Here is a 7,196-nt window from a genome sequence, read left to right as displayed (position 1 = left end):
TTTGTTAAGATAATTAGATCACTGAGTCTATCACTATAAACAGGGCTGACTCCAGGCACCAACCCAGCAAGCAGGTGCTTGGGGCAGCCAACAGAGAGGGGCAGCACATCTGGTTCTTTGGCGGCAGGTCCCTCCCTCCCTCCGTCTTGGAACAAAGAACCTGCCACCGAATTGCCGCCAAAGACTGAAGCGGCAGCGGTAGAGCTGATTGCGATCGCAGCTTTTTTTTTTTTTTTTTTTCCAGCTTAGGGTGGCAAAAACCCTGGAGCCGGCCCTGACTATAAAGCAGGTTTTCCTTATCCTTTACTCCTTCTCATGGCTCTTCACTGAACCCTCTCCAGTTTGTCAACATACTTCTTGAATTTTGGACACAAGAACTGGATACACTATTCCAGCAGTGGTTGCACCAGTGCCAAATATACAGGCAAAATAATCTCTCTACCCCTAACTTTTCAAGATCAGGCCCTTTCTGACCCCCTGGTTACTGCCTGTGGGAACCTATGCAGGCAGAAGGGGGGGAAGCTCACACCAAATGTGCTCACTTTGCTAATGGTAACATTTCATCACTTACAATGAGCAAGCAGGGTTTGGACATAAATTCATGTATAGGAAAAAAATAATCTGCCTGGAAACCTTTGAGTGTTTGTTTTTAAATTCAAGAGCGAGCGTATGAACATGATGTAGCTGTGGTTTGGAAAAAAACAGAGTAGCATTGTCAGCAATCACAGAGAATTTGCAATCTGTTATGGATCAGATGCTCTTTAAAAGTACAGAAGATGTTGGTGGATCTACTATGCCTAGTCTTAATCCTGAGTCAATGCATTCATTTTCTTGACTAGTATATAACTTCTTGTTTGCCATTTCACCTGGTACATGGTTTTTCTTGTCTGCAGTATTAATGTCACAGACTAATAAAAATACTAGTTAAGGCCCCAATCCTGCAAAGACTTACACATGTGCTTAACTTTGCAACAGAGAAAGTCCCTGTTGTAAATGTAAGTGCGTGTGTAAGTGTGTGCAAGACTGGGGCCTAAGGACTTCATCCAGTGCCTATCAAAACTCAGTGAGAATCTTTCCAGGAACTTCAATTTGTTTTGAACCCAACTTTGAGGGTTTGATCCTGCTGTTAGTGAAATCTGTGACAAAATTCCCATTCACTTCAATGGGAGCAGCACTGGGACCTCAGGTTTCAACAAGATATTTATTTGTTTATTTAGATTTTAAATATTTTTAAAATGACGACACCTATCCAAGACTGTGGGTACCCTAACACTGCAGTTGGGTGGGAAACCAAATTTTAGTTATGCAGAAATTTGAGTTTTCACAAATTTTCACCCTGAATTGAGATGATAAACCAAAAACTTCAAAATGTTCAGAGAACTGAAATCCCTCTGGCTGCCCAGCTCTGAAGGCAAGAGCACAGAAATATGGGTGGCAATACTGTGACCCGCCCCCCTCCCCCGACAATAGTCTTGCAATTGCCCTCCCCCACAAGCTCGTTTTCAGTCAGGACCCCCCACAGGTACAATACCCGAAATTTCAGATTTAAATATCTGAAACTGAGATATTTATGATTTTTTAAATCCTATGACCATGAAATTGACCAAAATAGACTGTGAATATGGTAGGGCCCTATTTTAGGTTATAACCAACACCTTACATTCCACCTGCAGGCCAATGGACAGCTGGTAAAGATCACAGATCAGTACTTTCAGCAAGATACCCCACTCTGTAAGCAAGAGGCTGAGTTCCACGCCAGCTTCAGTCTCCGAATGTAGGGGCCTAACTTGATACATCTGAGCAATCCCATCAAAACCTCAGGTACTTAAAATTGGGCACGTGCTTAACAGGGCCTATTATAATCAAAAATAGTTTTGCTTTATTTAAAAAAGTTATTTTATTTTAATTTTTTTTTTTAACCCAGCTCCCAGGGCAGGGGGAAATGCACTGTTGTTGAGATGCTTAATTACTGTTTGTTAAGCACTTTGAGATCTTTAGGTACTAGCAAAATAGTGATAAAAATTAAGAGAACCCTGGAAATAGTAGGGGAAATCTCCAAAACAAGGGAGTAAGTGAGAGGTGGGGCGCAGTACATATGAATTATAATCTTTAGCAAGAAAAGCAAATACTTTTTGGTAGGAACAATGTCAACTGAATAAGTACCTGCTTTTAAAATGGTGAACTTAGTCTATTTAAACAAACCAACCAACCTTAGGTTACAAAAAAGGAGAACTGAACTGGATGTGTCTCTTAATGCTGTCCCTGGGGATTGTGCAGCTTTCCAACTCTGTTTCCTATCTTCTACTTATGCCCCTCCTCCCAGTTTGCTTTATAAGGTTTCATTCTTTAAGTTCCTGCTCCAGATTTCCTAAGCAGGCAGTAAAATTTTCCTTGAATCCCCCCAACACTAGAGATTTTCCATTCCCCAACTGCCATTAGAACTTTTGGATCTCAAAGATCTTTGTTAAAGGACCAGCTCTTGACACACTTTTCTTGTTTTTTATTCTCTGTTAAATGAAGGCAGCTTGGTGCGATTTCTGTGGAGCCTTTGGCCTCAGTTCAGGAAAGCACTTAACATGCTTAAAAGTTAAGCATATGCTTAAAAGTTAAGCATATGCTTAAAAGTTAAGCATATGCTTAAAAGTTAAGCATATGCTTAAAAGTTAAGCATATGCTTAAAAGTTAAGCATATGCTTAAAAGTTAAGCATATGCTTAAAAGTTAAGCATATGCTTAAAAGTTAAGCATATGCTTAAAAGTTAAGCATATGCTTAAAAGTTAAGCATATGCTTAAAAGTTAAGCATATGCTTAAAAGTTAAGCATATGCTTAAATGCTTTCCTAAATGTGGGCCTTTGTGTGGATGTTCTGAGACCCTGTAAAATGTTATAGAGCTTGCACGGAGCATAACTGGGATAGATTCTATTTGCTAAATTCAGCCCTTATGTGTTGTAACCTTTTCATTAAAAACAACAAGGAATCCTTGTGGCACCGTAGAGACTAACACATTTATTTGGACATAAGCTTTCGTGGGCTAGAACCCAATTCATCAGATGCATGAAGTGAAAAATACAGGAGCAGGTATAAATACATGAAAGGATGGGGTTGCTTTACCAAGTGTGAGGTCAGTCAACCCAGAGAAATCAATTAACAGCAGGATACCAAGGGAGGAAAAATAGCTATTGAAGTGCTAAGAGAGTGGCCCATTACAGACAGTTGACAAGAAGGTGTGAGTAACAGTAGGGAGAAATTAGTATTGGGGAAATTAAGTTTAGGTTTTGTAATGACCCAGCCACTCCCAGTCGTTGTTCAGGCCTAATCTGATGGTATCCAGTTTGCAAATTAATTCCAGTTCTGCAGCTTCACATTGGAGTCTTTTTGAATTTTTTGTTGTTGAAGAATTGCCACTTTTAGGTCTGTTATTGAGTAACCAGAGAGACTGAAGTGTTCTCCTACTGGTTTTTGAATGTTATGATTTCTGATGTCAGATTTATGTCCATTTATTCTTTTGTGTAGAGACTGTCTGGTTAGGCCAGTGTACATGGCAGAGGGGCATTGCTGGCACATAATGGCATATATCACATTGGTAGATGTGCAGGTGAATGAGCCCTGGATGGTCTGGCTGATGTGGTTACGTCCTGTGATGGTGTCCCTTGAATAGATATGTGGACAGAGTTGGCACTGGGGTTTCTAGCAAGGTTTGGTGTTTTTGTTGTGTGGTGTGTAGTTGCTGGTAAGTATTTGCTTCAGGTTGGGGGCCTATCTGTAGGTGAGGACTGGCCTGTCTCCCAATGTCTGTGAGAGTAAGGCATCGTCCTTCAGGATAGGTTGTAGATCCTTGGTGATGTGCTGGAGAGGTTTTAGCTGGGGGCTGCAGGTGACAGCTAGTGGCGTTCTGTTACTTTCTTTGTTGGACCTGTCTTGTAGTAGGGACTTCTTGGTACACTTCTGGCTCTGTCAATCTATTTCTTCACTTCACCAGGTGGGCATTGCAGTTTTTAGAATCCCTGTATTTTTCGCTTCATGCATCTGATGAAGTGGGTACTAGCCCACGAAAGCTTATGCCCAAATAAATTTGTTAGTCTCTAAGGTGCCACAAGGACTCCTCATTGTTTTTGCTGATACAGACCAACACGGCTACTGCTCTGAAACCTTTTCATGGGCTCTCCTGTGCAGGGTCAGAACAGAGTTTTTATTATGCTTTCAGCAGTGCCACTTAGGTGCATACTGCAGCTTGTTTAAGAGCTGCTTTGAGTTGTCTTGCACAATCTAACCAAAAAACCAAAGCTGTCTTAAAAGATTGGTACAGCTGCAGTCGTTATTCACACTGATAGACAATAGTTTTCCAGAGATCCACTGAAGTATCAAGGCAAGCATTTCAAGCCGAGGCCCTTGTGTATACCCAGACATCAGTCATCACTGGGGATTGAATCCGATACCTCCAGCACCAAAAGCACTAGTCTCTAATCACTTGAGCTCAAGAAGAGATCACGTAGTTGTAGGTAATGACTAGAGGGAGACATGGTGATATGTATTAGGCCATATTATACAATCACCAGCACTGAAGCAAAAGACAAAGAGATACAGACGAGAAGGTGACTACACTGAACATTTGCATGTGGTATAGTCGTTGGGAATGCTGATTTTCTTTTTTCATTGGTATAGGTTGTTAATTTACTGTTGGTGAACCGAGCCGCATTGTCTGCTCTGGTGATTGGAGTCCTCTATCTACCCATAAAACAGATATAGCAGGGCCCATGGCAATGCAAACTTCACAGATGCTGCTCCACCAACTCACCTCAGTGCCAGTTCAGATGGAGACCTGTCTGCATGGTTCTGTACTTATATGCTGTGATAGTGTGTGGAGGGATGGAAGTGGGAGGGGGGGTTATGTGGATACTTGTGTGTAAGGAAGTGGATTAAATACCATCAGTTCATTTCATACAGGTGACTGAACAGCCATCACAGGCTGTGTCTCTGTTGCAGTTCTCCCACTGTTGCACTAGGACTAATGCAGCTACACCAATGCTGGCAGCAGCATTGACCAGTTGTGAGAACTTTCACTGTTATGTCATCTAACCCTGGTCTGAGTAGGCCAAAGGGTAACCACTTTCAGCCACTGCAGCATATAGGCTGGATTTGAACCAGCAAGGCTGAATTAAAAGGCTATATGTCTTATTATCAATTTCCTGAGTGGTTCAGTCACTTGTTTTCCTTTAGTGAGGATTTTCTTATCAATAGGGAAAGTGCTAGTGTAGCAACCCAAATGGGGCACTAGCTGTATCATAAGGGTTTGAGACTAGGGGAGTCCCTTTAATACCAGCTGTTTACTCATCCTGAAAGTCAATATTGGAAAGCACTCCACAGGGGCCCAAAAATGAAACCAGTCCCTTGACAGCATTCCTGTATGCCACACCTTTATGATTGTGAGGCACCAGGTTTACTCTGTCTCTAATTCCTGATCATATTTGCTCATTTTACAAATCAAACAATGATTTATTTGTTGCAAGCTCTACAAACTCAGCCTGGCCTCTGAAAATCAAGCTTTTTTTTTTTTTTTTTTTTTTTTAAATGCATTGTCAGTAGTAAAGATTCTTCAGGATGAATTGTGCCCTCAGCAACATCTGGGCAAATCCATAGTCTCCAAATTATGTTCTCAGTGGCACTGGGCATTGCACAAGTGTCACCAAAGGCATAGCCTGGAGACGAGGGTCTTGGCCAGGCAGGTGCTGCTGATGGCCCGATTATGAGACTAGGGAGTTGCACATGAGTTACTGAAAACATAATTCGTACTGGAGAATCTGCATTACAGGCAATAATTAGGACTCCACAAAGTTCATGGCCATGAAAAATGCATCACAGTCTCTGAAATCTGGCCTCCCTCATGAAATCTGGCTATTGGTGGGAGGGCAGGGAGGTGTTGCAGTATTGCCACCCTTACATCTGCACTGCCTTCAGTGCTGGGTGACCGGAGAGTATCTGCTGCTGTCTGGCTGCCCAGCACCGCTGCCAGCAGCAGCGCAGAAGTAAGGGTGCCTTGGTATGGGATGGGGGGTGTCACTTTTTGGGGAGGGGGTTGTAACAGCCTGAAATATTTTCAAAGAGGGTCCCAGCAAAAAAAAGTTTGAGAACCGTTGATTTAGCAGACTCCCTTACCCAGGGTGACTTACAAACCTAACAATAGTACAGTACAATGCTTATATACTGTATGGGCACATCTGCAAAATTTGCTATTTATGCCATGACCAACCCTTGAAAAATGTGGGATTTATCTGTGATTTAAGTAGACCACTAGCAATAATGTATAACAGTGATACTCAGACCTCAGGAGACAAATTAGCAATCAGCATTACCTAAGAGAGCCACAGTAGTGTTAGTTCACACAATTCCCACAACAAAATAACTGACAAGTATTTCACAATTGGTTAATGACATAGTAAAAGCATCCTGATTGGTTAATAATTAAATCACACAGTTTTTTAATATCATGAGCTTCAGGAGACACTAAAGAGCCACTTGTGGCTCCTGAGCCTAAGTCTGAGTGTCATTGATTTGTGAGAACACAGCCTGAGTCTCAGATGCCAGAGTGAATTTGCAAGGCTGGGTGCTAAAAGTCACCTTTTCATTTGCAAATGGAGTTCATTTGATCTGGAATCAGTAAGACACAATAACCATGGGACCTGCCCAAAATTTAAAAAAGTGAGTTTTAAAGCAGCGCTGCAGTTTTGGGCCTGCGTTTCCTAATATGAGCCATGTATGTTGACTGTTTGCAGAGCTGGGGCCCACATATTTTCTGTGTGGACATGGTAACAGTCAGAGCCGTGTATGTGAGAGCCACCCCCAGACCAGAACTCTCCCCCCAGAGACAGCACTTTACACCCATGTTGCCCAGTGTAAATGACTACAGGGGTAGCAGGCAGGGAAGTTTCAGGCTGGGCTTTGGTCTAGTGCTCAGTGACTTCAATGGGAATTGCACCCGTGGGCAGCACGGGAGCCTCTGGACTGGAGCTGTGCATCCCAGAGCCCAGCTGGGATCTCTGCAGGAACCTTGGCTGCTGTGCATCCGTGCGTGGCCTGGGGGCCCCCAGCCGACCAGGCTTCCACCAAACCACATCTAGTTTCTCCCCGCACCATCCCTGCCAACTCTTCACTTAGAGGAGGCTTCTAGCCCTTTAAGGCGTTGCCAGTGGACCAGGCC

The sequence above is a fragment of the Gopherus flavomarginatus genome, chromosome 17 (genome assembly GCF_025201925.1).
Source record: "Gopherus flavomarginatus isolate rGopFla2 chromosome 17, rGopFla2.mat.asm, whole genome shotgun sequence".
Classification (NCBI taxonomy): Eukaryota; Metazoa; Chordata; order Testudines; family Testudinidae; genus Gopherus; species Gopherus flavomarginatus.
Note: the sequence above shows the minus strand (reverse complement) of the source record.